At 38.1% G+C, this 18614-nt stretch overlaps 1 pseudogene; it reads left to right on the plus strand.

Moving 5' to 3' along the window:
- The first annotated feature begins 144 nt into the window (after positions 1-144).
- Positions 145-3878, plus strand: LOC127436608 (KICSTOR complex protein ITFG2-like; annotated as a pseudogene).
- Positions 3879-18614: the final 14736 nt, after the last annotated feature.

The following is an 18614-nucleotide window of genomic DNA, read 5'->3' on the forward strand; positions in this document are numbered from 1 at the left end:
AAGCTATTTCAGTAGATCATGTGCAATTGTTTGTACTGGACTGACCGTGTTGAAATATGAGATATTTTAACCAGTGTCCACTGCTTTGTGGGTGTAACTGAACAGACTTAATCAGTATAGTGTAGTGGTTATGTTTTAAAAGACATGCGTTCTGTAAGTTACTTCCAGAGAGTGAGTTTAGACTTTACAGGAACACTCTTCTCTCATGTCATCTGTCTTGGTGATGCAGATAATGACTCTGTAAGTTGTGCATTTGTGTATTAGACAAATGTGAGATCTAATAACTCGAATAATCATTATAAATACACCAGCTATGGGTAGACAGCTGTACATCAATAAAAATGATAACTGTAAGCTCTGGATCAGTTGAACAAGTGTGGGCATGGTGAGCAACATGACCTTGCAAATGTTAATGAATGAATGCACATTCTGACGTAATGTGCATATTCTTTTAATATTACAATGCAAAATAAAGTGATGACTGTTTTATTCCCAGTTCATGTGCATGGGAGTAGGGGATGTATGCAATAAAGGCAGGGTATGTCTCTCAGAAAGGGATTTCAAGGTTGCATGGCACAGTGATGGTTTCAGATGGTAATACCATGGTAATATGATATGTACAATGGTACTGAATGATTATCATACCAGTACCATGGGATTTACAATGGCATTCTAAGATAAATAAAAAAATACCATGGGACTATCTTGGTACATGTCCAAAAACCAATATGTTACCATTGTGTTTGGACATTTACCGCACTGTACCCTTACCTTTTTTAATTAAAGCATGGAAAGTCAAACATCATAGTTATATAAATCCCTCAAATTTCTCTTTTGTATGTTTGAATTTCAATCTGCACTTGCATGCTGGCAGAACTTTGTTGTGGCTGTGGGTGTGGAGGGTTGGTTTCACCTGTTCATCATCAGTGCTGCTGCAGCCAAGTTAGACTCCTCAAGCCAGCAGGACGGTTCTGTTGGTGACAAGCAGAAGCCCAGTTTCACCCATGGCACATCCCTGCCAACACCAGTCATGCTCATCAGTGATATCGGCGAGGATACTCAAAGATTGCAGACACTTGTGAGGTCGAATCATGTGGATATTGAAGTGTCTGTGTTTAAGATGGGGATGGACTTTGTGAGCTTGTTGTTGGCTACACAGACCGTGTGGTGCGGGCGTTCCTTTGGGAGGAACCCTCCGATGCTCCAGACATGAGCAGTGGTCAGCTGGTCTTACTGATGAAATGGCTTCTAGAAGGCCAGGTACTGAACAAGGCACATCTTTTGTTTCCTGTGGTATTTATCTGTAGACTCAGAAATGAAACACGTCTCCACTCATGCTCTAAAATGTGAGAGAGAAATCTTACTGTGGCCCACAGGTTGTTAGGAAGTGGATGACATCTCATAGGAAAGAAAAATCATAAATGAGATCTCTTTAATATGTCAGTTCTCCTAGAGAGCAATGGGATTAAACTGAGCGCAAATGAAGAATTTAACTCGCAGTATGTGTCCTGCTTCTCCGATTTTTATCCTGAGAAAAAGACCCTATTAAGATCTCAAAGATGTCACAAAGTGTGCTCAGATTTACCAAGATGCCATAGTCTGCGATCAAAAGTAAGAGATTTCAATATGAGTTTAAACATTCCTCATCAAGTTTTTCCAGCTAAATTATCTGAGCCGTGTGATCCACATTAATTTAATAGCTCTATACCCTTACTGTATGCTAACATTTGTTTCATTTGTTTCTATTTTTATATTTGTTAGGGAGAAACATCTGAAAACTCCATTAATTCCCCTGAGCTTTAACAGAACAACTATTGAGCAATAGAACATTTCTTTTAATATGGCAGAATGGAACAAAAAGCAGATACTTTTTCTTGTGATCATCTAAAATAGATAGTTTACCCCAAAATGAAACAAATATCTCATTTCCTCATGCCATCTCAGATGTGTATGCATTTCTTTCTTCTGCAGAACACAAATGAAGATTTTTTTGAAGAAGAGAGAAGAAAGAAAGTAATAACACATATGGGATGGCATGAGTAAATGATGAGACATTTTTTATTTTGGGGTGAACTATTCCTTTATTGCTATATAGCTGTAAGGTCATTATAATAAATGAACAATATACAGCCTTTCTCTGGTTTCCTCAGGTCTTTCGGTTAACCCAAGTCCTGAAGGTCTGCCTGAGCTCATGGTGTCCCAACCCGGCTGCGGTTGGACACAAGACGGCGCTGCGGGACCTGTCCTGGGGATGAAAGCACAGCCTCTCCTCACAGATGAGAGAATCACAATGAGAAATGGACTGCACCACTACTTAATAAATTGGGAATAACTCAGCTTGTGTATGGTCCGACATAATGTATCTCCATATAATATGTGTTTATGTTAAAAGGGAAGGTCACTCCAGAGATGCCATACCTCATTTTACAACCGCATCCATAACAAGAACGTGTCCACTCATTTGATTGGCAGCATTAGCAGAGGTATTGAGATACCATGTCACATGGATTGCATATAGTGCATGCAGTATGCAATGCTTACAAACGATGTAACTTGTGGGTAGAGTATAGAATGTGGCTTACGAAGCATTTATCCTCTGTTTCTCTTCTCTGTAGGTTCAAAGGAAAATGACTCTAAAGGTGGCCTGTTTGCTCTTTGCACTCTTGACGGTATGAGATGACCACTCGTAGAAAAACAAATATAAGAAATAGTAATGCTCAATAAGGCAGCTGTATAGATAGAAGTCCCGCCTTACAGTTAAAAGAGCCAATCGCCTTTCTGATAGTTTGTTTACTGTAGAATGCGCATGCGCTTTACCTGCACCAGCCTGCATTTTTTATTTTTTATTTATTTATTTATTTTTTTTTAAATGGTGCATAATTTAAATTAAAGAAGCTAAATTTATGACGCAGTTGTTGTCATATTTAATTTCTGATTTGAAATATGTTATTTAAGTGTAATCTTAACAAACAGTTTTGGGGATTTCGGTCTTTCTCCATTTAAGTAGATAGAAACTTTACTTCAGAGTCAATCACCTATATAGTAAAAAATCCTACAGAGAACTTGCCTTAAAGGGATTGTTCACCCAAATATGAAAATTCTGTCATTATTACTCACCCTCATTTTGTTCCAAACCCGTATTACTTTCTTTGTTCTGTGGAACCAAAAAGGAGATGTTTGGCAGAATGTGAGCCTCAGTCACCATTCACTTTCACCGCATCCTTTTTCCTAACAATGGAAGTGAATGGTGATTGAGACTGAACATTCTGCTTTTTCTCATTTTGTGTTCAACAGAAGAAAGTAATGCAGGTTTGGAATGACTTAAGGGCCAGTAAATGATGACAGGATTTTTATTTTTGTTTGAACTCTCTCTTTAAATGGATTTTGGTGGTAGTCCATCACTATGAAGACCGCCACATCTCAGAGATTATATGATGTTGAGGTTATTTGCCTAGTGTGACAAGCCAAATGCAATTATGTGTTCCCACAAGGTTCTTTGGTCACTCTGGGCTCAGTTGTGTATGAAGATTGCCTTTTTGCTCTTTACTTTAAAAGCACATGCTTTGTTTAATTGTGTCAGAGGTAGAGGTTTTTTTTTTATTTATTTATTTATTTATTTTTTTTGTGGGGTGAAAAACAAGCCATTGACAGTTGTTTAGACTTCAGCCATTCATAAATGTTATTGATTGGTTATCTGTTGTTGTTTTTCATTGAATGGCTTTCTTCAAGGAACCCTGAAACTTATGGACAGCTCTGAGAAGCTCTTGTGGTCTGTACAGGTGGATCACTAGCTCTTTGCTCTCCAGAAGGTGGATGTTACTGTAAGTCTGATGAATGTGATGTCTAATGGGAATCCTCAATCTTTTGACATGCTTTAACATCAGTCGTTTCTTTATTGACCCCACAATACTATCAGAATTAACAAGGTTTTTATTCCCAAAGTACAGTACCTGATGTGCATTGAAGTTACCATATTTGTATGTGTGTTCCAAACAGTGTCAGAAATTAAGTTTTACATTAAGGGGCAATACATACCCCCTGGATTAGATTTTTAGGGGTGTTTTTGTACCTTTATGAAGGCTTTTTTTTTTTTCTAATTTAAAATATAAACTGTCTTATCCATTTATGTCAAATACATCAATCAATTAATGTACTGTATACAAATTCAAGATTGAGAATTTGTTACCTCTTACCCTAAAAGTTAAATCAACATGAACTTATATTTTATGCTATAATATGTACAACTAGGACAATAATAGAATCCTAAGGTTATCAGATGTCACTAATAAAATACACAAGAATTCATTACAATGGTATTTTTTGCCCTTACATTTTGAATTTTGGGGGAATTTTTGGCGGTATTTTTGTCTGAAGCCCTGCTTAATTTCGGACCCCTAGTCCAAACTTCAATATGTATGTATGTGTGTATGCAAGGTAGACAGAAAAGGTGTGTGGGGGGGATTTGTGAAGAACCTGCAATATAAGAAATATCACTGCTTCAGCTCTCTCACTTCTACCTTCTCCTTTAATCTCCCCTTTTTCTTTTTTCTTCTCTCTCTCTCTCTCTCTCTCTCTCTCTCTCTCTCTCTCTGTCTCTCTCTCACACACACACACACACTCTCTATCTCTCTCTTTCTCTCTGTGCACCTTGTCAAAGGACTGAAAGGACTAAAATTGTTGCATTAAGAGGATTTCATTAATGAAAGAGCTGTTCCAAACAAAAACATGAGGACTTGCATTCATGTTGACATTGAAAAGCACTGACTCATGGGCTACAATGCCTCACATAGTACATATAATGTTTATCTGCTCACACACCTGTGCCTTCTTATTCATCTCGTGAAAACGCAAAGAGCGAATGTGAAGGCAGCGTGAGCTCATTATAATTCAGCCCCAGTCACTGTGAGATGGGAATGTCATGGAGAGGTGCCGCGCTTTCACGCATGTCTCTCTCTCTGGAGAAAAACATATTCTCGGACAAAAAACTTCAAACATCCTGTGAAATGTTACACAGACTCATCCCTGCAGCACCATTGAAATCCTGATCTACAAGTTCTAAACCTAAACAAAACAACAAAGGTGTATTTTGATTTAAAAAGCATTCATACATGCCAACTTGAGAAGTGTTGATCCATGTTTTTATTCTTATCAATTACAATAAACACAGCCTTTGCATAGATTTCCTTTTTTGATAATATATATATATATATATATATATATATATATATTTAATTAAGGTTTATTTTATTTAAAGTCTGTTTTATTTATTTTATGAAATGTTATTACATGTATTATTTTATTTTATGTTTTATTCCTTACGCTGGGAGATATACTGTAGTCCCTGACATGTAAACTATGACAATGTTATTCTGTGAGTGCTGTGTAGTGATATATACAGTTGCTATATGTTTTGCGCCATAGCTGTTACTATATTGTGTATTTTAGCACAGATGGAACGCTGTATTTGACTAATCAGCATCCAGGACCAGAACTATCCGTTTGACCAAATCTTTGACATTATTTGTTATTTTTGCTGTAACGTTTATTACATTAACATTTACAGTCTTTAAATGACTACGTTAACTTGGCAAGATTTCCAAAAGTCTGCAGTAGCATAAAAAAATGCCTAAATAGCAACTGGTTATTTAACATTTCTGTAACATTATTTTCCACCCACACAGCCTTGTTGTTTCAGAGGTAGAGCAAGTTGTTATATGTTGCTGAAAGATTATAAAGACCATGTATGGATGAATCATGCAAATTATACCAAGAGTGTCTATTAAGAAATTACATTTTATGTTTATATTTTTCTTTTTAATGCTTTTTTGATATAGCCTTTAATATTCTATGTTTATGTTAACTTTTTAATACTTTTTTGACATAACCTTTAATATAATATGTGCTCTACAGTGTGCTTTATTTCCCTCTAGCCCCTGCTTGGTCTATGTGAGCTTTAACCATAAGATGTGTATTGGAGGGTGGAGCTGGACAGAATGGAGCCCACCAACCTGCTGAGTGTGTTGGAAGAGAGGCCTGATTATACAGCCCTGCTTCACAGACTGGGAGTGGGTGAGTGGAGTGGAGTGGACGCCTGTGTGTTTGTGCTTATGATCGTTTGTAGAGCTCAGCAATGCTCTATGACCATCTGGAGGAACTAGACGAAAGCTATGATGTTTAAGAAAGATCTGGAGTCATTTGCTTTCATTCTACAATTCAAACTATTCAAACTAAACTGAAAATTAAAATATGTACTCATTTTGTTGTCATTCTAATTGCACTTGAAAATGTTTACTGTTATTGTAATGAACCTTTATAATTAATCATACATCTAGAAAATTGGCTCCGTTACAATGCTCTATATGTAAGTATTTACCAAATTACCAAAGTTAGGCTTTTTTATAGCCTAAATATTCATCAGATTTAGGATTTTGTATGTATATATTTTGGCAGATGAGTTCTTTTTTATTATTTTTCACAAGATAAGAAGTTGGAGCCACAATGTATGTGCTGACAGGGCATGTTTCCATATTGTTGCATTTTTCTTCTCATGCCCTTGCTTCAGTTTAGACCACTGTAGAATGACTGTTGAATCCTCCAGCACCGGCCATAGAGGAACACAGTAGGAAAGAAAACAATCGGCAACTATCGGCATAGATTTTGCCAATAACCAATAGTTCAAAAAAGCAATTATCAGCACCGATAAATCGGTAAAACCGATAAGATCGGTTGAACCGATCTAGTCCACACTAATCCATTTTCGTTTGAAGATGCATCAGTTTGCTAAGTTTATGCCACCGAAAACTGAGACTCTCCATAACCGCATACTATGGAAAACAATGATGTTAGGAAACTAAAACTGAGGTTTCAAACAGATTAATGTGAATGAGGCCTAAAGGTCCTCATCCTTCATGTGAAAATCAGGCATCAAATCATCTTATACACTTTAATGTGTAGTGCTTTTTAACACTTTGTAACTTGGCAGAGAAAAAAAAATAAAAACGGGCTAAAATTATTGCTAATATTGGCCATTACCGATATGGCCTCTATTATATTTTGCATCTCTTGTTGAAACACACAGGGGAAGAAAAGACATGAAATTTCAATTTTGTGGGACACAGCACATTGCCTTCAATTTCAAAAGCATGTGACTGGGCCAAAGGGGGGTCAGGTCATTCTGCTCACTCAGACTCCTGCCACATGCACTGCTGTTAATGAAAAGCCAGCGTGACTTCCTGGGGCCACTGTTAATAATTCATCCTATGAGTCTGATGTGCTCCCACAACGTGATTTTCAAAGCGTGATTAGCTAACCGTGCCACGGGACGCTGCGCCCTTAACACCTGCAGGTGAGAGTTCGCCAGAGATGTATTTATTATATTGAGGGTTTGTTACTATAAGATAAACTATAGGTGGAGATTCATGCCAGATGAGGCACATAAGGCCAGTCACCTGTTTTCATGGCTTGTGTGTTTTCCTTCTTTGTCTCACACTGTGTTTTGCCTTTCACATTGGGGTCCACCCACCCATTCATCATACATGACAAACAAACTGTCACTTGACCCAAGTCAGACGAGAGAAGCTTTTACGTAAAAGAGAAAAAACATCATTTTTTTTTTTTTTTTTTTTGAGTAAGAGAGAGAGAGCTTTTATTTCCAGGTTAATGGATGGTAACTGATTGATTCCCAGAGGAAAAATACATAAATATTCAGGTCTTTAAACATTCATTTCATGCTTGTTTTACTTCATATTTGGAGAGAACCAGGTGACCTAGTTATTAAATAAAAATTCTAATAATTTGTTTAAATCTAAGTTTATTACATTCTATTTTATTATGTTACTCTAATAATGAGCCAACCTTTAATTAGTGGATATTATCAGCATAACACTATACATGTCACATAATGCCACCAAGTTTACAGTGAGACCCTGCGAAGCAGGTTTCTCTGATGGCCAGTGTGCCCATCTACGGTCAGCCCCTAACCTCTCTTAAGTAATATATCATACCTCTCAGATTCCAAAATAATTTCGATGTACCTAAAATGGATTCTGTCAATGGCAAGGCTCCTGTCGTGCCTGATTTTGAATTTATAATTAATTTATGCAATGCCTTCGGCCCATTGCTATGCATAATACACATAGTACAATATATGCTTAAAACAGTCTTCATTTTCTGACAGAGAACCTTTGCAAACAAGCAAAAGAACTATGGGTGTGTGTGTGTTTGTACACCTTACAGATATCAGTGACACAGAAGCTGTTAGACGTGCTTTATGGGAACATAAAGAGGGATGGCACAGAATAACTCGACCCCTTTGAATACAGCTTCTCTTTTCTGTAAATAGTCTTTTAATAAAACAACATCCAACTGTCTCATTTGCTACTATTACTTTTTCTCATTTTTATGACCATTTGGAGCTGGCACTTTACACAAACAGGGTAAACTTTGGTGTCCCATTACTTTTTTTAAAAAAAGATTAGAGGTACAAATCCCATATATTTTGCAGTGAGAAACACTAGATATGTTCGACAAGTAAGACAAACTACTATCTAACAAAAAAATTAACCTACCGCAGAATGAAAAGTAGCTTTAAAAACATCAAATGTCTGTATCCACCCCTTAAAATGTGGATTTTGGCCTCTGCCAAGTTCTTAACCTTCCCGACTGTATCCATCAATTAAAATCATACAACAATGTCATAATTTTGAATAATATTGAATTGATAGAAAAAAAATAACATTTTAATTTTAATTATCAAAAACATATTTCTATTAATAATCAAACAAAATAATACTTAGCTGTCCCACAGTTTGCCTGTAGCTTTTACCACATTTTACACGTTTACACGTTTTGATATTACTGTATATCGATATCTGTGTTGTGATATAGTATTGAAATTTTTTATTGTGATTCAAAATTGTGATATATTGCGATCTTTATCCTCACTAGTTTCTTATTGATCTTCACTGGAACTTGTTCCCTTTTGCAACAAGTGCAGAAAAAATCAGGCTTTTAAAGTACATTTAGGCATGTCACAAATTTTGGTAACAGGGTTGCAACTTTGCAAATGTTATAAAATCAATACAAGATAAAATCGGTAGAAAAAGAAATGGCTCATATAATATTTAGTTTGACCTCCTGAGGTTGACAACCACCATTCTCTGAAGTTTAAAGGCGCAGTCACATTTACCTGTGCACTGCGAAATTCCGCGGGCAAAATACAGTCATCTCAATGGGAATGTGCACAATCAGGAATTTTCCTGATGGACAAAAATTTCCCTACACAAATTTCATGTGTGGTTCTTGTTTGTTAAACTTTAACACACAAATTTGCAGCATTGACTAATAAGAACTTGCTTGGTTTGGCAATGACCCCTGGGTGGGCAGTACTTCATACATAGCTACACTGAATAATCAAAATGGTCAGTTTAACACATTTAGGTTTTGTATCCTATCCATGCAAATTGCCTGCTATTTTATTTCTCTTATCAGCAGGTCTCAACAAAAACAGGAATGTATTGCTCCACTTTTAGAGTACTGATTATAACTTAAAGTGCTGTATCTTCAGGCGAATAGCCCCAGGAATAGAGCTCTAGCTTCCAGGGCAAGAGTGAAATCCCTGTGCCTGTAATGTAGGAGAAGCCCAGGGGGAGGATTCAGTGTCCCGCCACCTTCTCTGAGCCTGTGGAGCCCCATGCATTATAGATGGATTATGGAGATCCTTTGCTTTAGGAACTGGAGGAGGACACATTGATTTCAGCTTGTGTGTTTGTATATGTGCACTTCTGAGACCGAGTAATATTTGACTCAGGTGTCATCATGCATTATGGGCACTCTTGTTGCTGAAGAGGGAGGACAGATTGAAGTGTGTGTGCAAATGTAGTTGTACTGAAACGCTCGCAGTCCCCTGTGTGGCTACCCTTGAGGCGTATCTGAGCTAGGCACTGCAGTTTACTGCAGAGTACTGGGAATTTATGAGTTCTCCAGACACATGTACTACAGTGAACACAAACATCTCTTTACCCTTTTTCCAGTTCGCATATTAGTGTTCAGCAACTGTGAATCTTTTAAAGAGGAATGAAACTCATTAAAGTGAGTAATTTCTTTGCCACTTGCATCATCAAACGAAATCGCAAAAATAATTGTTTTCAAACAGGTTTCCCAGAACACTCTCCAATGTTACATTAGTCGAACAAACGGGTAGTCCTGCCCAAACTCACACCACTGGTTGAGCCAATGTTGATACTGTATGTTGAGCTGGTTGCGATGCTCAAACATACAGCAATGATCTGTTACAGATCCATTTTTGGGGGAAATCAACCAACAATTAAACTAAGTAGAGTGTCTATGAATGCTTTGCATGATGCTTGGTGTGAATACTATATTGCTGTTAGTTTTGAGCTATATTACAACAGTGACTTTTCTGTTGGAATTTGGAATGATCCCCCAGCCTCCCCCCAAATAAAATCATGGACCAAATTATTTGATCTTAAAAGTGCAGGGTAGAATGAAGACCCGTAGTGGCAAATTTCATGGGCAAAATACAGTAATCTCAATGGGAATGTGCACAATCAGAAATTTTGCCTGATGGACGAAAATTTTCCTACACAAATTTCATGTGTGGTTCTTGTTGGTTAAACTTTAACACACAAATTCGTTGACTATAAGAAGTTGCTTGGTTTGGCAGTGACCCTTGGGTTGCTTCATACATAACTACACTGAATAATCAAAATGGACGATTTAATACATTTAGTGGTGAGTTTATTTATTCTCAACTCTCCCAGTGTAAAAATTGCAGCATAAAAAACAAGGCTGCTTGGCACATAGTTTTTGCAGGTGTCACACACTTTAAACATCTACCAATACTTTTTTCGCCTGTGGAGTTTCGCAGTGCAAAGTTAAATGTGACTGAGCCTTAAGGACCTCCTTTCACTGACCATACATTGAAAATGTCATTTTTAGGTGTTTCAGGCCCAGTTTTGTACCCTATAATAGAATGAAGACCCGTAGTTGCTTCCTGTATGACCGTAGATGGGCACACTGGCCATCAGAGAAACCTGCTTCGCAGGGTTTCACTGTAAACTTGGTGGCATTATGTGATGTGTATAGTGTTATGCTGATAATATCATTTGTAAAAATGTGTATTACATTTGAAGGATTAGCATTTTCACAAGTGCTCTCAGACTTTCAGACCCCACTGTAAAGTATGTTCTGAAGAGATTAGATTTTTAACATAGAGGTCCTACTGCCACTTTGAATCTCTGACCCTTTTTTAAAAAAAAAATGTGAGTTGTGTTTGATGGATTCTGTGTGAACTGAACTCTTTGCCCAGCTGTGTTGAAAACATTGGGCAAAAAAGTAGCTGATGAGAAACAGGCAAATAATTGACCCTGGAAACAGACCACCCTTGGGAATCTCTCTGGCCAAAATCTGAAAGTTGGATCTACTCCACTACGTGTGTGATGCAGGATACAGCAGTGAATTTGTGCATGTCTGTGTACATTTGAATTTTAGGTGTTAGTAATTGTTAGAGCTGGGAATTTGAAGGGACCTGATGATACAATTTTATATCAATATCTGGGTTGCGATGTGATAATATTGACATTCTTAATGTTTAGTGTTTTACCGAAATTTCATCTCTTCCAGAACACTGTGACAGACTCTGTTTAAGCGAGAGGGAGTAATCCACGCTCGTCAGCAGAGCTGGAGACTATGGCAACTGACGCTCCAAAGGCAAGTTGGCCTATTAACACACAGTACAAGGACTTGTGTAGGTGTGAGTGTGTATGCCTGTGTGCATTTGTGTTCATGTTGATGTTGTCTGTAACAGATCAAGGTTAATTGCATCAAAGATCATTTTCCTACTATGGTGGTTGGATCTGACTAAGGCTATGAACAGTAAATGATTGCACATATTATGAATTATGACTCATCAGAATACATAAGCTGAATTATTACAGATGGAAACAGCTTTATTTAAATGTAATGGAAAATGCAAATGTGATATTTTGCAATCCATGAGCTTATATTATGAGATGTAGAATTGGCAGAGCATTGCAGATTTTTGAATAGTACATTTCAAATAGTTATTAAAAGGACAAAAAAAGGGAAGGACTGCCTTTCTCAAAAATAGGAACCCTGGATTTGACATTATGCTCCAGCATACCTTGAACCATATTACACCCTCCACTCATCATTGTGAGGTCACAGGGTTGCCATGGAACATGTCCTTCAGTGTCCTCCACTACAACATTTGAAAATTAGCCCTGTGATGGCACTTACATGATGTTTATGACAAATACTTTATTAAAGTGTCTGAGGCTGATTAATCTCCTTTTCCCTTCAGTAAAATACTCTGGCCTGAGAGTGGCTAAAAGGTTGCCAAAGGTCATAAAAAATTCTCGATTGGCTATTCATCATAACTCAGGGTTTTTTTTTACTCTACATTTACATTGGCCCCAAGAAGTATTTAGACACTTAAGTGGCACTTAAAAATGTACAAATGTCATGTAATTATATAATAAAATAGAAAAACCAGGTGGCATCTGCAAACAAATGATACAAACTCGATGAGTGCCAACTGATCCCAAAATAATGGTAATTCTTGTCCTCTAAAGTTAGTTCCCCTCAAGTTCACAGGTGTCCTAGCAGAGTAACTACAGCTATGGATGTGTTCGGGTAAGTTTGACAACCAGAAAGTTCCATAATAATTTTTATTAGAGCTGTAAATTTGTTGTTTTGCATTGTAGAATTTATATTTCTTAGAGAACAGCTACTTGGTTTATTATCTTGTTATCTAATGCTTTAGATGCAACTAAAACATTGATAATGTTTTAAATATGGCTTCAGTGTCCGAATACCAATTTTAGGGCTCCTGTATATTTAATAAAACCTATTGATAAGAATGTTTCCTCTTTATATGCACTAAAGAAGCCCTCACTGCTGGCCCAATCACTTGCGCTCTTGATCACAGTGGGAAGGAAGTGAATAATGAAAGATTATGCTTCTCCAAATCCCAGTAACTAATTCCTGCATCTCTCTTCCTCACGTGCATCTGCACACATTTGCATGTGGAGACAGAGAGGTGGTATCTTGAGGATTCTCTACATGCTACCAGCCTTCATTCTCTGATTCATGCCATGTGCTTAATGGAAACTTACCTCTTTTAGTGCTGGTCCTAATAGTCGCTCATTCTATCATCTCATCACCCACCACCTGTCGATGGAAACACAAAGGCAGTTTTAATCAACCCCATGCGTTTATCACGCTGCCAGCGGGGTTTCCATTTAATGCGTTTGGTAGTTCCTCTATCGACTGTGCTGATATAGGAGCAAAGCTCATTATATCGTAATATTAACAAGCGCTGTGGTTCTTCCGCTGTGTTCTGTGAAAACTCAGTTCCTCGTGTTCCTAACAGTGTTCATTATGGACCGGAAGATACTAATTCTGTGTCTCAAACACACACGGAACAAAATGATTCAGTGCATGAGTGAGATGTCCGAATCATTCAGACTAAATCGTAAACCGATTCAGATCATTTTGCTAACCTGTTTGACTGATACATTGAAAGGAACTGACACAAAAGAGTGATGCATTCCAAATTAAGCATCTAAATATGGGACACACAACATGATTGCTGAAATATTATCTCTTATATCATAACAAATGGCAAACTGAATGGGATCAATGCATTACAAACAAACTACACGATATCTACCCTGCAGTGGGTAAAAGGTGCATCTTTCACTTCAGTAATCGCTGGGACCACATCATTTATGCCAGTTGCTGATTAGGACACTCCAGGCTCACATAAAAGTTTTTAATATCAGGCGAAGATCCACCATTATGTGCCTCATGCCAGAGTCCACTCTCTGAAGCACATTTTATTGGATTGTTCTGGTTTTATTTCCTTTAGAAGATAGTTTAATTCAGCTAACACTTTTTTTTTTATATCAATTTTAGAGTTTTTATTGAAAATCTATTTAAAAAAACTTTATACTGGTTTCAAACAATATACCCTTTAATGTATTTTAACTTGTTTTTCATCATGGAAGCTGGCATGGTGTCAAGTCAAAATTGTAAAATTTTACTGGAACAGCAAGATTTGAAAAGTAACTAGATAGGTCGAAGAAAAACTTTGATGTTGGGTTGACAAAGCCTGAAAGTTAGTTTTTATATATATACATACGTTTAAAGGTTGTATATAGCAAAGTATTTTTTACCAAGTCAGTTCACTCGGGGGACATCTTTGGAACGCTCCCAGGCAGCTATATTTGTATTTGTATTTTCTATGTAAACAAGCAACATATAAGTGCAGCACCTACAGTAACTACTTGAATGGGGGAAAAGACCGAAATCTCCAAAATGGTTGGTCAAGATTACGATCAAAGAACATATTTCATATCAGCAGTAAAATCGGACAACACTAGTGTCTTTAATTGTAATTCTTTCCCTCAGATTGCGCCTAAAAACAAAATTTTATAGCCAATGCTCATGTGCGTTCTCGAGTTGATTGCCAGGCGATGTCTGTATCTAAAAGGTGACTGGCTCTTTTACTGTAAGGCAGGACTTCCTTTCTACATCCATTGAGCGTTCCAATTTCTCCCATTCATTTTAAATTTTATTCAGCCCCATCCATTTTTCACACTCCTGTAACGTTGGGTTCTTGGAGAGGAAGAGAGGAGACGCAGGAGCAAAAACTTTAAATCCTTTAATCACAATCGCTGGAGTAGAACAAACACTAAATCTTAATATCAAAACTAAGCACAACGTAACACTTCAAGGACTGACAAATGAATGGGCAAAACAAGAGGATTAAAGGGTGACTCCTGGTGCCCAAAGACGGATGAGGGTAGGGTGAGGGTAGGGTGATGCAGAAGGTGAAGGAGGATCCAGGGAGGACAATCCGGGGGCCTGGGGGGCGGCTTCAGGGCTGAGAAGGACCAAGGCGGAGCTGGAGGGACGAGGGACCCCGGTGACGCCGATAGGCTGACGGCCCATGGTGGAGACAAGGGGACGTAGAGCTGAGGTGTTGATGAGGGATCAGAGGGCCAAGGCGGAGTCCAGGGCTCAGAGGGCCAAGGCGGAGTCGGAGGGTTGACGGATTCCCTTTCCAGTGAAATCTCAGGGGTCGATGATCGAACTAGTGACTTGGGGGGAACCGGCTGACCAGGAGGAGGAGTAGTCTTGAGTGGAGCCAGCAGAGGAGGAAGGGCCAGGGTACTGGACGGAACCAGAGTGTCCATTAATCTGGCTGGAACCAGCGGAGGATGAAGGGTAGTCAGGGTGGGAACCAGGGCGGGGAGCAAGTCCAGGTCTATTAACCTGGCGAGAACTGGCTCTGGAACGGTCGAGGCTACGGGTGCTGGCTCGTTGACCGTGGCAGGCTTGGAAGGAGTCATGGAAGGCATAGAGAAAGCTGGGAGAGGAGTAACTGTGGTAATTGGATATAGCGAGGGGTGATGGATGTTCAAAGTAGCAAGGATATAATCCTCAAGGGAGAGATTCTCCACCTCCAGAGAAAATTACAGTTGTACTTTTTAAAATTAATTTGTCACCATAAATATTTTAGAGGCTTAAATGTGATTAAAATAGTTGTAAATGGAATATAAAATAAAACATACACTTTCACGTGAGAAACCTGTAAATTTGTAAATCCACTTCGCTAGCTAATTACACTTTGACATCAACACCACAGATATCTATATAGAACCGCTAGAATGGATGTTCCAAGACAAAATTTTCAAGATGGCTGCGCGCTAGTTTCTCTGGCGCATAAGGTGATAGATTAAAGGCCTTGTGTGTGTTTTAATTTTTTGACAGTTGGAGTTTGAATTCATGAACATTCTGTTTAAGACTCTTCTTTTGAACACTCCATCAATGCAAGTCTATTGCTGTGTCTTGTTTCAAAGGCTGATGCAAGGTAGGACACGTCCTTTGTAGACAGCAGTATACCAAGTGTCCTCAACTAGAATTAGCTTTGCTTAAAAGAGACGTTTGGCAAACGGAAACAGAATGAATTCCTGAGATAGGTCTCATTTGAAGACTACATTCAGAATGTCCTACCTGCTCTTCTGAAATGAAACAGCCTCTGTGACCTATGCAGCCGACAAATGCAACCTCCGGAGCATACAGCTTTTGAAATGAGACACAGCCAATGAGAATTTTTGCCACTTTGAATGTCTGCTTCATATAAACCGTAAGTCCGATCAGTTAGAAAAGTCCTAGCAACCTGAGTCAGAACAACCTGAAAGACTGTGCCAAGTTTGCTAGATGAAAAGCTTAAAAAAAAAAAACATTGATTGGCTTTGCCAATCCAACATAAAAAGGTCTTTTGATGCACCAAGCCACATAAATATTACTACTTAGATTTCATGTCAAGGAGTAAGTTGAATCATTGTGAAATATGCCCTTTCCCTCTCTCTTTTTCCTGGCTCCATGTTGGACTAACCACTTTGGTGTTCATTATGCTGTGCATGTGTGTAGTCTATGTCTCCAATCAGTGCTTCTCTTTCCATCTGCACACCTTTTGCCTGACCCCCAGTTGAGAGCTCTGCAAGGGGATGGAAATATTACAACACCAGGGATGGTGGAAGGGATTGAGGTTGGGAATTGGTGGATGGGCATGACGGATCACCCACACAAACACGTCAAACTGGCTTCTGTTTGTTCTTGTTTTCTTCTACCCTGAACTGTTTCATCAGATACCCGAGTAACATGTCAGTCATAAATTGACCCCCGTGTGTGCTGTGATATATTTCATTCCCTACTTCTTAGACTTATATATCTACTGCATTCCCATTGGACTTTCTGTTTGCACTTCATATAGCATGGTCTCAAAAGTGTCCGGCCTGTTGTCAATTCCAAACTGATCTCACAGTGAAATCGGAAACAGTAGGTTGACTTTTCTTTAGCTAAAATCAGTCTGTGCATACTGTAATTTGAAACACCAGCCCAGTAGCTAAAGTGGTAAGTGTTGTTGTGCATATGGGCACTTGTGAGCTTCTTTTTCCAGTGAAATGTCCACGAAGGGGCGCCAAACGCAAGTTGTGAAGCGAGTTGTTTTCAGTTGTACAGGCACTAATACAGTGAAGAGGAATGCATGTTATATAAATATACCCCAGCACAACCCAAACCTAAACCTAAGTAGAGTAAAAATGTAATGTTAGAGGGGAAAAATGCATCCTCAGAATTACGCTCGTATACAATTGAGTCTCTGATTATGCAAACGTGATTACTTCCAGGTTTCAAAGCGGTATCCGAACCTGGGCCTCCCACACTGCTGACACAACACACTTCCAGTCACGCTACAGTGGAATATAAATGGTGGAGCCGATGCAAACATGTTTGATAGGAGATGTCTTTGTCAGTGAGTCGGCATAATGTGGTTGATCATAGGGTAACGGAAGTATTAGAAACAACATGCTGATCTTTCTTGTGATCTTGTTAAATGTATGTTCTTAGTTATTTTGTGGTGTGAATTGCATTTGCGTCACAAAATAAAATAATTGCTTTCTACCCGCAATGGTAATTTGCAGGTGAATTTCTTCCAAATTATAACAGGTGAATTCCTGTATTTATGGGATTTGTTTATATTTAAATGTGGAGTTAAATTTAGAGTGAAATATTTAGAACTGATTATTATATTCATACCCTCACATTTTACTAATACACAAGTGCATATAATACCATTCAAAAGTTTGGACACATCTAATCATTATTTATTATTATACTATTTTACACACTTAAGAATTATAGTCATCAAAACTACTGTATCAAATAACACAAATGGATGTATGGAAATTATGTAGTGACCAAAAAGTTTTTAACAAATCAAAATGATCTTCTATTTTAGATTCTTCAAAGTAGTCACCGTTTCTCTAGATTACATTCTGCACACTCTCTCATTCTCTCAACCATCTTCATGATGTGCCACCTGAGATTTTAAACACTATTAAAGGAGTTCTCATGTATGCTGGCCACTTGTTGGCTGTTTTTCCTACACTATCTGGTCCGGCTTATCCCTTAAAAATAAATATATTCATAAATAAAAAAAGGTTTTGTAAAGAATTTGTTTCATACAGTAGGCACAATTTATATGTGTCTGCCAAACTAATTCTAAGTATTTAAGCTTTTTTTTAATCAAAAGGTTTTTAAGATAATGAGAAACATCAATTCAGTCAAGTGTGTCCAAACTTTGGACTGGTAGTGTGTTTGTGTTGTGGTTCCATCAACAGTAGTGAATTATACAGTTGAATTAAACATATACCTATGTCAAAAATCATCGTTACACATGTATGTTTTTTAAGCACATTATTAATTCAAGATTTACAAGTGTTTATATAAATGCCAGATACATGATGTTTCAGTCCTTGATGAGTCATACTTTGGTTTTGCAATTTTAGCAAGTGTGTGAATGACTAAAGCTGCGAGTCAGAGGTTACAATGCTGAGGCTTTACTTTGGCTGAGCTACAGTTCTGGAAATGTGCAGCCATTTAGCGCGCCGGTAAAACGAGATGTGTCTTTTAAAACTGTGACAGGATGTGGCATGTGCACTGAGTCAGAAGAAAACGCCACAGGCCCCCCATTGCACTGTTGGTTATGAAGAAGCAGAGCC

The sequence above is a fragment of the Myxocyprinus asiaticus genome, chromosome 47 (assembly GCF_019703515.2).
Source record: "Myxocyprinus asiaticus isolate MX2 ecotype Aquarium Trade chromosome 47, UBuf_Myxa_2, whole genome shotgun sequence".
In the NCBI taxonomy this organism is placed as follows: Eukaryota; Metazoa; Chordata; class Actinopteri; order Cypriniformes; family Catostomidae; genus Myxocyprinus; species Myxocyprinus asiaticus.